This window comes from Xiphophorus maculatus, chromosome 7 (genome assembly GCF_002775205.1).
Source record: "Xiphophorus maculatus strain JP 163 A chromosome 7, X_maculatus-5.0-male, whole genome shotgun sequence".
Classification (NCBI taxonomy): Eukaryota; Metazoa; Chordata; class Actinopteri; order Cyprinodontiformes; family Poeciliidae; genus Xiphophorus; species Xiphophorus maculatus.
Window position 1 is genome coordinate 20,890,931 of NC_036449.1, and position 18,964 is coordinate 20,909,894.

The following is an 18,964-nucleotide window of genomic DNA, read 5'->3' on the forward strand; positions in this document are numbered from 1 at the left end:
ATTCCAATTGATCCAAGTGAAACTGTGAATTAAGCTCAGTCTGTTACTCAAATTAACTTAAAAAGTTTTCTGTCCAAGGAATACAGTCTTACTTGTATCATTCACGCTTCCTGGATGGGCAAGTAGTGACAGTAGACAATCACTGGTGGCATGTCGTTGACTTTACAGCAATCCCTCGCATGGAGGACAGTGGAAAAGAAAAACTCACTTTTAACACATAGAAACCTGCATCAGAACCCAAACCTGACTCGGTATGACAGGCCATCTGCCACAACCGAAACATAAGAACTGATGTACAAGCACTTTCTATGTTAATGAAAAGTAACTAGTTAAAAGCAGAAGAGGGAGAATGTTTAGTCGTTGGCAGCAATACGTCAGTCGATGCCCTTCTCCAGGAAGTTATCATTGCTAAACAAAAGGCCAGAGCAGGTGTAGCTTCTAATTTAAACCACGGAACTCACTAAGTTGACATTTATTAAAAAAAGATTATACCATTTGAGGGAAAGAAAAATTTTGTAGCGTGTTTTAAAATGTGACTCACAACAAAATCTTGCATATATACAAAATGTATAAAACTGCAGAACTCAAAGAAGGTGTACTTTCTGTACTCTCTAATAATAACAGGTAAAGCTGGCGTGACCTTGACATTAGGGGTTCTAAAACACAATAAACAAACCTGCTGTTATTATTATAGCCTTAAAAGATTGCTGCAACAATATCTTGAAAATCCTAAACTAAAATTCCCAGCATGATTAATACCTTCTATCTCTGTAGTGCAGTAGATGGAGTCCTGTAGTGCTGTTTCAAATTCTACGGTTGAAAAGAGCCTGTCTGTTTTCACTGATTTGGGAAAATTTAAATGTGGCAGAAAAATAAACCTTTCAAGTTCTGTTGCATTCATAATTTCCAGTCTGCCGGCACTGGATTATAGCCGCGCGAGCCACCAGAATGCTTTACACACTGATGTTTTAAAATGTGTGATGCAAACTGGTGCAAGAGATGAAATGGTTTTGTATGCATACTTAATCCACTGCTAATGTCATTTTAGCTTTTGCACTTTGAGAACTCTGTGGATTTTCAGCTTGAATCAGACAGATATGCAAACAGCTAAGAATTTACTCAACACAACATACACAATGCTATAAAACAGCATTTCCCCTATTTATAGATTTCTTCTGTTTCTGCATTTTTGTCACATTTAAATGTTTCAGATCATTAAACACATTTTAATACCAGGCAGATGTAGCCAAGGGAAAATGCAGTCTTGAAAAGATAATTTCAAGTATCAGTGGAAAAAAGCTATAGAACTCTCCTTGTGAAATCACAAAATAGCTCCTGATTAACACAATTTTTGGACAGCTTTTTCCAGACAATTTCTAAAGCCACAACCAGGCCTGATTACAGCCAGACATGAAGATTTGGGAAATCACTTAAATAGACTGCTTTTCTGTCTGGAAAAGCAAATCTAAAGACATTCAAGAATATACGAGCAAAAAAGTCCCTGACTTCTATCTTGACTTTTGAATACTCACCCAAAAGCAAGATTCAGTTCAGCAACAAGCTCACAAATCATAGAAATCCCTGTGCATCCTCTTCATAAGACTGTTGTAAAACAACTGAGTATTTTCAATTGAAGACAGACTACTATACAACTGCTCCCTCCTATTTAAACTCTATTTTTGTATTTATTGTTATTGTGTCTTGATATTGTGTCTGTTTTTATTTTTAATGACACCAAGTGTCAATAAAAGCACAAATAAATAAAATGTATGAGGAAAAAACTTGGAAAATATGAGTTCAAAAAGCATTCAAGTTTCTTTTGGGACTTCTAAGGTGTTTTAAATAGAACTGAACCAGTCTGGAAAGGGTTGCACCTAAGCTTTAAGCTTTAAGCTTTTGGGTCTTTAGTGAACCACAGTGAGGGCCATTATCTACAAATAGAGAAAACATGGAACTGAGATGATACTACGCAGAAGTGGAGCCATTACTCCATCAGCACTCCAAAAGCTCATCCAGTAGGTTAAAAAAGAACCTAAAACAATATTTAATGCTCTACATGCCTCACTGACCTCAGTCAGTTAATTAAGTTAATTGTCTAAGTTAATTAGACAATCAAGTTATGCCTAATTGTCATAACTTAACAAGCAGACAGAGATTGAGCATAGATGTCTTCTGGTGTCTTCAGAGTTCAAAGCAGAAAACCACCGTTGACCAAAAAAAAAGGACACCAAGCATTTTCTCACATTGACCAAAAAACATCTTTCCAAAAGTCTTTCCAAAACTTTTGGGAAAATAATTTTTGGTGGAGTGGTCAGAAAAAAGTGCAACTTTTTATTAGGTTGTCATCCTTTTGTAGTTGACATAAACCAAACATTCAAACATGGTGGTGCTAGATTGATGGTTCAGGGCTATTTTGCTTGTTCAGGACTCGGACAACTTAATTAACCATAAATTCTGCTTGTTACAAGAAAATTGGGAAGGACACTGTGCTACTGTCGATTTATTTTTAAAAGCCTTCAAATGTGGCTAAATTCAACCAATTGTATGAGAAAAGTGTGCAAGAATTCCTCTACTGTGCTGATGACTTTACCAGCTTGATAGTAGTTGCTGCAGCAGAGGAACGAACAATTAGGGAGAAATATTTTTGTTCACGCAGATCCGGGTTAGTTTATGGAGCTTTTTTCTCCTTAATAAATGAAAACATTATTTAAAAAAGAAATCTTGCATTGTCTCAGCTCATCTTTGTGTGGATTAAAAACCTTTTGGAGATCTGAAACCTTTTAGTGTATCAAACAACCAAAAACAGACAAAATCTGTGAGAGGGGGAATACAAATATAGAGCCAAACAGCTACATACAATAAGGACGAGAAGATGGAGCTTATCTGAAGAGCCAGGCAACATTTTCTCTAGGTCTGTATTCATCAATATACAGAACAGAGAGACATGCACTCCCACTAACAATTTAGAATAGGATGTACTGTATTTAGGGCAGATTAACATGCATGTCTTTGAACACTGGGAGAACCATTTGGAAAGAGCCCACACAGCCGCGAGGAGAACACGCTCACACCTCCATTTCATCCATCCACCCACGCATCCAGACTTCTCTCTACACAGTGGCAAACTCCACCCCCTTCTGGGGGATCCCAATGCATTAAGAAGACAAAGAGGACAAACTGTCCTCCCAACAAGTTGGGGGACCCCATGGGGCCCCATTTGAATTTTTGTTTCCAAAAACATTTAGCAAATTGGACAGAGAACACTTGAACACACTTGGTTAAGTCTTGCATTAAAAATTCTTCCCTGACTGCTATTTAGCTCCATCAAGCTTTTCTTACCACATTGCAAATGATGTGGCAGATCAGAAGCTTTGACTCTCTTGCTGCTTCCTGGAGTAACTTGTCACCTGGACACTGGATACTTTAAATCCTCTTCCTACGGCAGAGGAGAGAAGAGAGGAGGAGAGAAAACCTTCAATGTGCTTACCAGTTGTGCAGAGGAGTTGGGGAGGAAGAGGTGTAATCACTGAAGACTGTACCATTGTGGTTGGTCAGACAACCATTAGCTTTTCTTTATTTTTTGAAATACCCCCATCTTGGTTTGCTTAATAATTCACTATGATAATATGAAATAATTAAAAGAAAATACAGTTTGGGATAATACTTGCAGAGTAGAATCCATTATAAATGTGCTTGACTGGGGAGAAGCACTAAAACCATTTAGCTTCATCAAGTTTCTGCATTATTATGTGAATTTTCTCTCCCTATCTCTCCTCCACTCAGTTTGCTTAGCTTCAACTGCCAGCATTTTTGCTCAGTCATAGTTCATTACCTGTTGATGCAAAATCTTCTTGACATTTTGACACTGCTGCTCTTCACTCTAAATCTGTCATCTGTTTTATTTTTACTTCTTTATTTCCAGCCAAATCCTGCAGCAGTGACCCAGTTTCTCCCTAAAGATTAATGCATTTTTTTCAACCTCTTATTTTCTTGCACACATCCTTCAACGTTCACTCCGCAGCACGTCTCTCTGTCAGTTTCTGTGATTTTGTGGCATGCAAAAAGCTTTCCGACAACCTTCAACTGGGTCTTGCATGGGGAGGCTGAGTTGCCTCGGTTTTAGAACCAACTAATGACAAACTCACCAGAATGCCTGCAATGCATGACTCATAAGGATATGAATTTTGAAATGCTAATGAGTCGGAGATTATACAGAGCGGAAGAGCAAGATAGAGAATAAAAGACTGAGATAGAAACGGTAAGTCAGAGGAAGAAATTTTTTATATCTTTGTGGGTGTTTTGCAGGGTTTCACAGTCAAGGATTGATACTGAATGCATAGGATAGCTTTTAATTAATCTCCCTTTACCAGCTTTAGTGTTTCATGACTCTGCGATGAGTCAGAGAAGAAAAAAAGCATTTAGGCAGTGAAGCCTGCAGCACTGCAGAGACACACTTTCCGCTTTTTTTCAGGTTCTCTCTCCTCCTCTTTTCTGTTCATCACCATTGCAGTGAATCAAGCTAAACTAGGTTAAAGAGGTTAAACACACATGGATGCAGTTAATCTAATTTCTGACATCCCAGCTACACAAGGTCCTGCTCCTCCTCAAGTTGCCTTTGTTTGCAAAATGCATTTTATCATAAACGTCCTATTAAGTTGCTGCCCACCGATATCTGAGTGAATCCAAGCTAAAGACGGATCAGCAGGGCTTTTGAGTCCATAAGCACACAACAAGAACCTGGGTTTAATGAGAGCACACCTCGATTCATCACACTGCGCCACTCTTCTTTTGTCTCATTCTTCATTCCGTTCAGCTTTTGTTTCTTCATTTGTGTCCAGTACTCTCATTTAATTTCATTCCATCTCATCTCTCCTAGCACTCATCCTTCTGTTCATTTGCTATCTTTTTCCCTCTATCTTTTTGCTCTCTGACACTCTGCATGCGTTTAGATTTTCCTGGCATGTTGAGTCACCAGTGAAGGTCACTTTAGTTTAGAGAAAAGGGAGGAGTATAGAGAGGGTGTGGTGTTGAGGAAGCTTCAGTTCCCTGTTTTGCTTTTGTCATGTTAACAACACAAGCATTACTGCATCATTTCGGGATTTTAGGAGACAGACCAAAACAAAATAAGGCATAAATCAGAAGTAGATGGAAAATTATATATGGTTTTCTGGAGTTTTACAAATAAAAATCTGAAAAGTTCATTATGCATATTTAGACGACTTACTCTGATACCCTAAAATGCAATCCAGTGCAATCAAGTGCCTTCAGAAGGCATCTAATTAGTAAAAGGGTACATATGTGTGTTGTTAAATCTCAGGATAAATACACCTGTTCCCTGAAGGCCTCAGATGTGTATTAGTGAGCATTAATGAAAAACAGTATTAAGGAACACAGCAAAAGGTCAGGGAAGAAGATGTGAAGGACTGAGTCAGCCTGGATATCAACAAAATCAGAGAAGAGCAATGGGAGCCAGGGAGAGAGCAGGCAATGACAATGGAAAAAATAACAAAGCTGAGAGCCGAGGAAGGGAAAACATAAAACTAAAGGGGAAATTGTAATTAACACAAATGGTAAACAGTCTATGTTCACACAAAAAAACAGAAACGAACTAACAGAGGAATTAGCTAAAACCAGGTCAAGATAAATCATAAAAAAATGATCAAAACCAGACACAAAAAGGACCAAACATCTACAGATTGTAACAGTTAATTGTTGGTATTTTAAAGAGGTATACGTATTTGTAAGTCGGTGGATGGAACCAGAAAGTCCAGCATAGCTGCCTTGTGTCTATGTGGAAACTAGAGTGTGAATCAGACTCATTTACTACCTCATTAAAGGCTCATCTTGATTGGCCTCCTTTCAAATTCTCTGACATTTATGACTGTTCCATTGTTTGACTTTCACATATAAAAAATGACATAATTTTAACCCCAATTGAGGCTTTGCTGAGCCCTGCTATGAACAGAGACTATAGCCTTGCAGTTCCCATATGATGAAGACACACATAAGGAATGGATTGTTCCTTGTATTTGTCTAGCTTAATGCATGAACTACAAAGATAAATGGTTCTGACGTGGCCGACAGGTCAATAGTAACAGAGTAATGCTCTTGCCACAGCCTCTATCACTAACTAACTATAGTGTTGTTGTGGCTTTTCTTTAGGAATGGAAGGTTTCAGAACTAATTTGGAAGAAACAAATGACCCTTGCTGCACAGGAAGCTTGGGTACATTATGCTTGACTGTCTATGTGCATTGTTTTGTTTTTGTAAGAAAACACAAATGCATAATTTTATTATTTGTCGTTGACACTGACCATGATGTAATTTGCTGCATAAAATCGGTGTAATGACTGAGGATGTCTGTTTCTCTCAATGACTAAGAAGTCATACTTACCGGTCCAAGCATAAGCATCTGTATATGCTGTATCCTGGTAAACGTTTGATAAAATAAATCAGTCTGGTCACAGATGTGAACAAAACCCTTGATATAAACACTTTTTATTGAGACTCGGTGGGCCCTAAAATGCCACTCCCAGCTGGAGCTGTCTAAACTTTGAAGATTTTATTTATTTCTTCAACCGTCATATACATCCTCCCTACTGTAAGATAAACATGTTTTTCATCCTGCAAACTGAATCTAGGTACCGGAGAGCATAGGCTAGTAGATATTTTCTTGTTGACATTTCCTGGCATTTGGAGATAAACATGTCTACCTTAATTAAATGACCTGATTTCATCTTTCCCATTTTGAAGAGCACATAATAGAAATGTGTTACATAATTATTTTTTTTTTTACCAAAGTGTAGCAGGATGTCATGAAGTACGCATTCAAAGTTTTAAACCTTTCTCGTTACCTTTCAAGAGAAGCATCAATTTTACCGATGCTTTAGGTACATTAAGTCTGTAGCATTCCATAGGACATGTTAGGGGTGTGAGATCATGCTTCTGTAATAAGAGATTAATTTATTTTCTGCCTTTTTTCCACCTCCATACCCACAGTGTCACTTAGTTTGAAGAAGCTGCTTACATGATTGTCTCTTTCAATGCCAGGGTTAAAATATCAGTTATATATAATAAATCTATCATCTATTTTGAAGGTTAATCTTCTTGCAGAATGGAAGCATGATAGACAAATGCAACCTGGGTTATTATTCCAATTTGTTTGCAAAATCTCAAACACAATATTGCCCAAATGTGTCAGAGCATATTAAAGTTTCATCATCGAGATCTGTGTTGTTTGGAAAATAGGATTTATTGCATCATCACAACAAATGAAAGAGTTTTCTATTCAAACTAAAAGCATGACACAAATATGTCATGTTATATGAGACTAACAGGCTGTTCTGTTTCATTCAGCCCACATCTCAGTCAACTCTTTGAAATGCAATTCTTTTCTCTACAAGCTGAAAAGTCGGTACTTTTGGGAGTCCATGCAAGAATGGTGACAAACATATTGAACCAATAACAAAAAGGGCCAGTTTGTTCCTCAAACTACAAATAGAACCATACAAAACCAATCACAAAGGAAAGTATAAAGAAATGAGGGTAAAATAGGATGAAGAAAGGATGTTTCGATTTGGCAAAAATGTTAACTTCTCCCCCTTGCTGTGTTATTGACATAAATTCTCCATACTGTGTTTGATTCACTTTTAAAAGCTTTCAAATGAAAGCTAGTTTATAAAAATATAGTTTTTTCTTGCCTTGGTGAGAAATAAAGTGACAGAACTTTGCAGCAGAGCTGAGTCTTAACTCATGTCACACTGCTCAGACTGAAGCACTGAATCAACAAGAGCAGGGACGGCTGATAATCTCAGGAATTAAATGCCTATGAGTCATCTGCCCTTGTAGATGTAAACTTGACAGTGTGATACAGAGCACTGACTCTGTTGTAAGATACGGTGAAGACTAAGACCAGGCTTCCGCATTTGACATTTGGCTTTGTGTGGCAACTGCGTATAGATCTTAGTGGGCCACAATCATTCACATGACTGTTGGACAGAGAAATCTTCCTGCTTTGAGCTGCAATGAGACAGAGACCTTGGCATTTGCACTGCAGCAAAAACAATCACAGTAAATATGTTAATATCCTCAGCTGTCGTTGGCGGAAACAAACTATGCTCTTTCAAAAAGGCCAGATGCTCAATTGAGTAATGACCTGTAGCAGTGAAAACCATTTACCTATAAAGATTATGGCTGTTTATATAAAGCAAGCTAACAGAGTCATAATGGCTCCACACAGTTTATAAAAACTGTTCATTAGGACAAAGCAGAGCACAGATATTGTAGAATTGTTTGTTTCTGAGCCTAATGATAGAACAAAGGTCAACCTCAGCTGGTTTTCTTAGTTCTTCCAACAAAATACAAAAACTATCATCATTTTGTCTTGGGCAAAATACCTTGTGGATTGCCCAGTTGATATAGTAATAAAAATGAATAATTGTCATGACAATTATTCATTAGATAGATAGATAGATAGATAGATAGATAGATAGATAGATAGATAGATAGATAGATAGATAGATAGATAGATAGATAGATAGATAGACGGACAAATTTCATTGCCAAGCACTTTTAGGTGAAAATCACTCAGTCACGTTTATTAATTCAATGTTTATGAGGTGAGAGCCACAAGAACAAACACTCATGAACAGGTCAGAGTAAAAGCAGGCAGAAAACACAGTTTTATAGCAACCGCAGAAGGAGAAAACAAATAACCGCATGGAATAGAATGTGACTGGATCTTTGCTCCACTGAAGGCTATTTCTCCAGGGAAAACATTCAGTGTGTTGGCTCAAACAATTTCCTTTCTGACAAAGACATAGCATCACAGAATGACATGGACATCAGACTAATAAAGTCATAATGTATATTAACATAATTAACTTTTACACCACAAGTCAAAGTTTTCAATTTTCTGTTCTGGAACCTTTTGCACTTAAACCTAGAAATGTGTAATTCATTCATGCACATTATGTTTATAGATTTGTTTGTTACTGATATGTAGACATTGTTTCACAAGGCAGTTCAGTTGTACAGAAGTGAGTTGGCTTAATCTACAGCAGTTATTTATTGAACACAGTCACGTAAATGGCGTAACAGGACCTCATTAGTATAAATGAGAAACAACCTTTTGCATCAGTTTGTCTTTTGATGCAAATTTCAATTTCACCTTGATGAAACTGAGATGCCATATATGTGTCACACATATAAACGAAGCATTCCCACCTGTCGTGCTCTTTCCCTCTACATTTGAAATCTGGCAAGATAAACATCGGTGCACTGAAAAATGGGAAAGAGTCTGCTGTGTATTTCTGGATCTAACTTTGTAGAGGAAAGAGCGTGATGTCAGCACCAGGACAGAGACGTATTTGTCTCTGTCTTTTTTTTTTATTTTTAGGATGGGAGCAGTTGGTTGGCGACGTGTGGCCTGGGAGCAGAAGTGACAGCCTTCTGGATGAAATATGTCTGCGGGACAGTCACAACGTCCTGCTGCGTGTGTGTGAAAGTGTGCGTGTGAGTATGTGTGAGACAGATTGTATTTAGTCACGCTGTGGGGCAGGACAAGGATACAAAAAAAACAAAAACAGAAGCAACTATAAGTGACAGAAAGAAGAGAGTGCAAAAACATAACAATTAGTCATAAAGTGGAGACATGAAGCACACACACACACGCACGCACACACAGACACACACACACACAGCTATCACTTCAGAGGACATCAAGCTCACCTATTTCCATTAGACTGCACACATGATGTGGAACAAATCCATATCATGCCTATCGTTTATTACTTCTACTGAGGATTTTCAAACACCAGCTCAATAAAATATGATTTTCTAATATAATTTCCTAATTAAAAAACATACAAGTAAAAATTGCAAACTCATATCCGAACATTTACACTACAGCTGCCCCACAGAAATACCCCGTCCTTCTTCCGCACTAACAGGAACAAATGTTTGAAAAACCTTTAAATGAAAGAATCTATTTTCAGTGTGGTATAAATTGACAATGGAAATGTAGCTGCTCTTTTCATTTTGTTTTTATTACTTTAACCAAACACCTCAAATTTGTTTTAAATTATATGTTTTTGATTTGTTAGTTTCTTCAATATTTGTTAGTGAGCCTCCCTTTAGTTTTTAGTTCTCCCCCCCGATGCTCGTGTGAAGGCAAAATCCATGTCCACACTCCTATGTCAGTAACTCTTTTTATGCACAATTTATTTTTTCATACAAACACAACACTTTAGTTTCAATAAAAACATTTATTAGTTGATTTGGATACATAGGTTCTATTTGTTGGTGCGCACATTTAGTAAACATACAGCACAGACCAAATGTTTGGACACAACTGTGTGTCCAAACTTTTGGTCTGTATTGTATGTATTTATATCAACTTAAAGTTACTTTTGTTTAAGATTAATTCTGTGTTTGTTTCCTGCCAGCACTTACCTGCCTTGGAGTTGTCAGACAAAAGATGGGGATCAGGGCTCAGCAGGCTTAATGCTGATTGGACTGCACCACTAGTTCCTGCTGGCAGGGGGAATTTGTAGTTTCTTTGTTTAGATAAGTTTTGTGTTTAAGTAAATATTAGTATTTAAAGTTTAATATTTTTGATTTTCATTTTTGGGGCTTTAGTTTAGCCAAACTTAGCTGTACTGTTATTTGTTTTTTGTGCTATTTGTAATTGTTTTCTCTTTAGTTAGCCCTATTGTGTTTCAATTGGTCTGATCAGCCAGTATATGAACCCCTGTGTGTCATTTCTTTGTTAGGTCAGTTATGTTTGTTTGTGTAGTCAGTTTGTTTAAATTTTTTTTGCCTGAGTTCAGTTTTGTTTCTTTGACCTTTTATATGAGTTCAGTTTATCGTTTGTCATTTATAATCTTTGGGTTAAAATAAAAAATATATATATTTTTCTAGTGCATCCTGTGACTCCTCCTGTTGTAACTCGGCCCATCACCGCCCTAAACTGTTCTAATTAGTCATACCTGGTTCGCGCTACACTACCACAGTAATGTAATTCCCAATACATAAGAGCTCATTTAAGTTTTTATTGTTATAAGGAAATAACTCCCTGCATGGCTGAATGAAAGAGAATCCATGTTCAGACACAGTCCCTGTATTTCTGGATGTGCCAGTCCATGTGTACCAGCTGACTGTGTAAAAAATGTCTAAATGTGTACTCTCTCAAGATTAAACTATCAGGGCAATGACGTGTTAAGACATATTATGCCATATTTCTAGTTTTCATTACCAATGCTTCACTCCAGGGAGCAAGAGTCCTTATGTAAAAGCTAATTAGCTTTTTTAACAGCTGATTAGCTGCAGTCTCAAGAGTAATGAAATTCAAGAGGTTCCCTGATTTCTGAAACCCAACTTACATTTGTGTTGTGTGTCAAACACCTCATAATTTCTTTCAGGTCATAATTTTTCCCCATTATTTGAGGAAAATCAACTATTCGGGTAGGACTTTAACTATTAGGAGATTGTCTACCCATGTTTACCATCACTCTGTCATGCCCAAACTTAGACCTCCTGGATGTCCTTAGATGTCAAAAATAAAACTCAAAAAATTAAACACAAGTACATCAATTGGTGATAGAAATAAAAACTGCAGCACAATAAGCAGACTCAAGTGCTTGGATAAAGAGGGGAGAGATGTATAAGCTCAAAGAATATCTTCTCCACTGTATATTTCCATTGCATATGGAACTGGGAATCTTGTCGGGACAGAAAGAATTATGTAGAAAGAAGGATGTGAAGAGTGTGAAGGGAAATCTAAAGCAGCCAGTAACAAATCTGGGTCTGGGCCACTTGAATCGTTGTCTTCCAACATCACAAGAAACTATCCATTCATTGTCTTCTGCTTATCCGGGGTCAGGTCACAGGGGTAGCAGCCTAAGAAGGGAGGCACCGATTTCCCTCTCCCCAGCCACTTGTTCCAGCTCCTCTGAGGGAATCCCAAGGCGTTCCCAGGTCAGCTGAGAAACATAGTCCCTCCAGCGTGTCCTGGATCTTCCCCAGAGCCTCCTCCCAGCAGGGTTGTGCCCTGAACACCTCACCAGGGAGGCGTCCAGGAGGCATCCTGACCAGATGCCCGAGCCACCTCAACTGGCTCCTCTCGACGTGAAGGAGCAGCGGCTCTCTGATGACCGAGCTTCTCATCTTATCTCTAAGGGAGAGCCCAGACACCCTGCAGAGAAAACCCATTTCAGCCGCTTGTATCCGCAACCTCATTCTTTCGGTCATGACCCAAAGCTCATGACCATAGATAAGAGTAGGAACGTAGATTGACCGGTAAATCAAGAGCTTTGCTTTTTCCCTCAGCTCTCTCTTCACTACAACGTACCAGTACAGCGCCCGCTTCACTGCAGACGCTGCGCCAATCCGTCTGTTTATCTCCCACTCCCTTTTCATGATACAAAAGGATACATAAATAATTAAGTGTCAGTTTTGTTGAGGTAGTTTTTTGGGATTTTCTGAAACAATTCAATTTCTGTTGCTACATCAAATAATGTAAGCATTCAAAATAAACCTGAGATATTTGAATATTGCTTAGGAAATACAAGCAAAGTGACATTTTTATGTGATGGTAATAAGATTGGCTTCAACTGTATATGAATCTGTCCTTTGTTGTTCAACATTATGACATGACCAGGGTTGGATGGAAACACTGTCTCATTGATAAAATATCTCTGGCATTAGTAGTAAGTGAGGATAATGTTCTTCATTCATCTTGACTGAAGTGGAGATTATTGCATTTTCGACATCTTGTTGCAAAGTACCAACACATACTCCATCATCATCTCTTTTTGTGAAGTACTTACTCAGATCTGTCTACTATCAAACCCTAATATGATAAATAAGTTGATCATTAGAACTGACGCCCTAGAGTAAAAGGATTTGCTACTGATAACATGCAAATGGAGATTTCATCATATCTCCAGTGCTCCCATGAAGGCCATGCCTTAATATGTTAGACATACTTTGAGAATAAACAGGGAAACCACCTACAAGTCTTGGTTTATGCAACCGCAAAACCACAATGTAAGTAATAGACCTTACACAACCCACTGAGAAGCTTTCTCAGTAGAAATACATTCTAGTTATTTGTGTTTGAATTCCATGCAAATCCTCCCCAGCCTTATTTTTTTGCCCTCTTTCTGACTCTGTGTGCCTGTAGGCTACAGGGCAGACATCTTTGTCCTCAGTTCAATAGTGCTGTCACTGGCCCATGAATTATGGAGGTGTTTGGAAGTGACAAAGTACAGCTTAAAGGGTAGAGACACTTTTATTGAGTTGTGAGACATGATGGATGTGTACTAGTGTGTGCGTGTGCATGAGCGTTTGCAATTCTGGTCATCTGGAGCCCCCTCACCAAGGTCCTGATGAAAAAGACATGGATCTCTTTCCTCGTCTTCACTTTGCCTCAGTGCTTCTATTGAGGTGATCACTTCACTCACATCCGCTGGTTATCTATCTTTTTCAACAAAGCAATGCTTTAGCATGCCAGAAGTTTCTTTCAGTTTACCCACATGCTGCTGAAACTGAAGTTAGTCAGTATAATATTTTTTCTATTTATTGTCATACTTCAAAAGATTTAAAAAAAACTTTGAATATTGCATAATTTTCCAGACCGTTGTATTTCCTGTGCTGCGTGTAAATTGGATATTTGCTTGCTTAAAAACACTTGCCTCATGTACTAAACAAAGAGGTAATGTAACATGATGAGACTATGCTTTGTGCTACAAAACTTAACACAGTGATATCCACATAAATCAGGGATCAGGACTGGAGGTACTGATGAGAGCTGATTTTAATGGTAAATAAACTCAAGGAAAAAACAACATAAGTCTATAGCAACAACAGAGGGAATATTGCCCCACTCCTAAATTTGATCAACGCTAAATTTAACATGAAAAAGTTCCATAGATTACTGATTGGAGCCAAACAAGTGAATTGTTTCCTTCTAAGGTAAGGAATAAAAAAGCAAGGTTTTTCCTGTTGAAGTTTGAAATGAGAAAGAAAAGCAGGTCTTAACTTTCCATTATCCTCTGAAAACTTTAGGGGGAGGAAAAAAAAACATAACTACAAGCTTTATCACCAAAGGAGACAACAGCTCTTATAAGCACAAACACACAAACGAGCGCATGGCGTCCCAGGGATAAACTGTGTGCTCCCCTCATAATGCCCTGAAGTTGTTATCTTAAAGTGGCATCCTGGAGCTTGGGGGAGGGAAGCTGCGTGACTTGTGGAGCAGATTTAGAGAGTCAACAAATGTTGTGTTGCACAGCAGCACGCTCACACACAAGCAGTGAGCACAGAAACACAGGTGAACCCAAAAGATTCGGGACATCAAATTTATTGCAACTGCTGGTACAGAGAGATGCATAAACAGTCACATAGACACACATAAATATACTCACACATAGCCACGAGTCGTACATTTTAATTACTGTGCCATAATTAAAAGATTCTCCTGAGATTACATGTTTTTATCAGTTTGGCTTTTTATCTATTCTCCAGAAGAAAAATGACTATGAGCTAGCCAGATTAAATTCAGAAATACATATATCCTTTTTAAATAAGGTTGTTTGCGTGTGTATGTGTTTTAACTTACTTGTGCTTGTTTACCTCCATTTATTCTGACAACATCCTCAAGTATGGAGGCCAAAAACTGTCAACATAAAAAAAATACAGAAAAAAAATGTTGTAGTGTAGTAAACATTTTGGAAAAAATGCAAAACATAAAAAGATAAAAAAAGAAGAGGTTTAAAAAAATTATTGTTATAAATTGAACAATATTTTTAAGATGTTTCTTATTTTTCTTATCTTTTTTTTCTCTTTCTCAAATTATTTTATGTTTTGTTTGTTGAAATCTTGTTTGTTATTTCTATTTATTTTCACTTATTTATTCTTAGATTAATGTGGAATAATAGTGTATGGCTAACTTAAAAAAATACAAACATTTATTTTTATGACATTGTATAGTGTAATCATTGTTTAAAGCCCTTCATATTTTGGGGCGTATTTTGATCCCATTTTTTTTTCTGTATTTAAACGTAATATTGGCAGGTTTGGTCCTTCATAATAAAGTACCAAAAGAGAATAAAATCCCACCTTTGGGATCACAATTATCTGCACGTTGTACCACCATTCTGTTTTGTTTTTTGTTGTATATATTTAGAGATGGAGAGGCGTCTCTGCTTGAACCGTTCTTGTCAGATTTGAGGTGGACAAGAGAAGTAAAAAGGCTGTCCCCTGTTCTCTTTTCTCTTTAGAGCTCTCCAGGTTCCTAGAAGCATCCATAAAACCCACTCAGGTTGAACACTAGACTGGCACAATAATAGCCTCATGAGATGAAGCAGTAAATAGAACTGAAAAATAGAGTGGGAGAGGACAAATGTATGCACAGTTCTCTGCTGAAGGGGAAAACATTGACCTGGGTCTAAATCATTGAAGAAAAGTGGGTTGAACTTACTTAAAGGCAGAGTCTCTTCCATTCTGCCTCTGATTTTCAAGACACTGTAGAGAGGTGGCACATAAAGTACTTCTGCTTTCCCTGTCATAAAAAACATCCCCCCGTGCAGAGATATTAAAAGCAAAGAAAAACATTTCCAATGTTCCATTTTGCTTTAAAATGCAAAACATCAAGGATGCTACCCAGGAAAATTCTATCAACTTTCAGTGGGATTAAGAGGAAATAAACTTGAAAAAATTGTGAATTTGAATTATTAAATTCAAATTCAAACAAATACTCAATCCTGTTTACTATTTATCATTTTCATCCCAGGATCCACCCTCCATGTAATTTTCTAATCCAATATTTGACCCAAAACTTTTTCTTTGCCTTATCTGGTTTCTGTCACAGGATTTCTTGCTAAGCCTACAGCAGTGGATTAAAAAGAAAGGTTCATTGATGTGGATACACCTAGTTATTGTAATGAGGGTTTTTTTTTCTTTCTAGATAAGAAAGTAACTTTTATAACTGAAAATATCCATATTTCATAAAGATTTTTTCGAGCAAATGAGAAGGGTTTTTATTTCAGGTTTAGTTTGGTTTTAATAGCTTTCCCTTCAATAAAGAAAAAAAAGAAAAACATTACTTGAAAACTGCTTTTTGTAGTTACTCAGTGTATTCTGTGGTATTTAAATGCAATCTGAAACATGCAAGTGTGGGCAAGAGAAAAAAGGCAGAAAAATCTGTACAGAATGCAAGCTTTTTCACCAAAGTGTTGTATTATGCTTCCAAATGGTGAAAATCTTAGAGTAAGATCTTTTTGGAGTGAGTGTATAACTGTGTATAATTGTCACAAAGAGAGCTGTAAATTTAGGGTTGAAAATGATTGTGTCGTACTGTCGTCATGTTTGAGCACAAGGTACAAGTTGACCACTGTGGAATAAAATAATTATTTACAGTGTGTTTACTTTTATTAGAAGTTTATTTAATATTAATCTTACAATTTTTAATCAGTTTATTATGTCTCACTCAGTCTTACAGAGTCATTGTTTCTCTTTTTAGCCTTCACAGTTTGCCTCAGTGTGTCAGAAGCTTAGCAACAGGCGATAAGTAAATAGTTTTCATACCTTGCGGAGTGACAAGACCAGACCAACGGCGGAGCGATTATTATTAGGCATAGAATATTCTGTCTGAAACCCATTTTTAACTGAAGGTTGCATTTTTCTCTGTGTGTGTATTAATCTGATTAGCTCCTTGGGAATGTTGGTGATGACACTGTCTGTGGGAGAAGGACGGTATACAGTATATGTAGAGAGGTGATTCCTTTGTCTAGTTAGATCTCTTCTGAGCTCTCCATCTGTGCAGATGTGAAATAAAGCTGTGTTTTGTTCTTTCTCTTTAACAAGGTTTGGACTTTGTTAATTTTTCTCGCTCCACACCCCCATGAAATGTCGGCAACATTCTCATTTATTTTCCTTAATTAGGCAGATTCTGTATGTGTCCACCTGGATTTGAGATCAGTTTTAATTTTTAGCTCTCTGAAGTCTGATTAATTCTCAGCTACACAGAGTAAAAAAAGAAAGAGTAGAATGTATTACAGGGCACAGTGCGATTGACTGAGAAAAATACAAGTTAAACAAAAATGATCAGTGGTAAGGTAGTCATTTGAAGGAAAGAACCTTTTAGTAAAGATGGTTTTAGACTGTCTATAATGATCTTTTTTCAGCTGCAAAAGGCAGTGGCTGATATAATGGAAACTCATTTTGGCATGACTTTTTTCTGCAAAAATAAAAGACTTTCTGGTATCAATGCATGTAAAAAAGAAACCATGTTATTAAACACTCGTGAGAAATCTAAAAATGCCTATCAGATTCAGTCTTTCCATTCACAACCAGTGCTGCTCAATACATTTTGTCAAGGGTGCTGTGCCACATCTGAGTTGGAGAGAAAAGGACGATGCAGCGAACAAAACTGACTTACAAAGTAGAGTGGCAGCGAAATTCAAGATCCCACCCACTCTATTGTGGAGAAGATTCATTAAGTCATGTCCATTTTCACAAAGAACACAACACAAAGACAGCTGTGTGAGGCTGTGAGGAACAGCTCAGAATGAGGATCACACACTGCCTCGGTGTTGCATGATAATAATTGGTAATATAGAAATTATTTGATCTTTTCAGTAGCATCGGCAGCACAGTGCAAATTCTAATGGTGACCTCATCTATTAAAAGAGGATTATGCTTGTTAATTGACAGTAACAGGATATGAAATCTCACAATATTGATACATCACAATATTTCTCATCAAAGTCTGTCTTGTGAAGCAATCTCTTGGTCATTTTCTTTTTTAGTCCAAGTTATTATTAAGAATCTAGGAATGAAGGTAAGTGCTTTGAAATTTACCAGGAAGTAGTTCTGGAGTTGTTTTACTGATGTAGAGGAAGTTCATTCACAAAACTTTTTTTGTGGAGAAAAAATAGATTTTTCGTTTTGCCATATCTTGAAAGACAGATTTCTATTTTGGCTTTTCAACATTACAAAATCTCCTGTATCTAAATCTGGTTAACCTCCCCTTACTTATAAACATGTCTTACTGATTTTCCATTAATCACATTCATAATATGCAATGTGTCCTTTTGTTTCACAGCAGGATTGAACCTGCTGTTTGGCCACATCCTCTCTGTCTGGAGTCTGCATGTTTCCTCTTTGTTTGCATGTCAAAAGATGTGGGTGGTGGTCTATTATAAATTGGCCGTCGGTGTGAGCGTGCAAGACTTTCTGTCTCTTTGCATTAGGCCTGTGTACCTCACCTCTCACCCAATGTCTGCTGGGACATGGTGCAGCCCTCGGGGTTCTTTGGGACTGAAGCGGATATTGCTAATGGAGAGTGACACAATAACAGGCAGAGGAGGAAGGTGTAAATTTGAAACAAAAGCTACAATCTCCTTTGAAAAGTTAATGTATTTTTAATCCCTTTTTTTCGTCCACAGTGGGAGATGCTAGCTGATTTTGCAGATGCGACATTAGCTTAGCATTATTTAGTAATCTGGAACTCCAAGAGAGGAAGTTACAGTATAAATCAAGTCATACACACTTAAACTCTTTCTTGATCACTGTGTTCCTCTCAGCAATGTATTCTGGTACAGCCTTCACCCTGCATATGGCAGTCACTTCAGACTCTTTTTACTTGCTGTTTCACAAGTGCTAACCAAGCTATTTCAGAACAGGGTTTAACTCCATGACTTTGAGAGTCTCTTGAAGACTTTGGAGAAGACTTTCCTGAACACTTATAGCCTGCACTTACAGGTAGGTATTTACTTACCCACTCTGCTCAGTTCTCACGTTATTGTCATCCTTGGGGGTTCCATTGCAGTTCATTCTGAAGACACAGAGTTGTGCCTCACAAAAAGATTATTTAATATAAGCAAAGTATGGTACATTTTAAATGTAATTTGTCCATGATAATCCTTTGATGTCTGAGGATTTATTTGGTTTTTTTTTTATA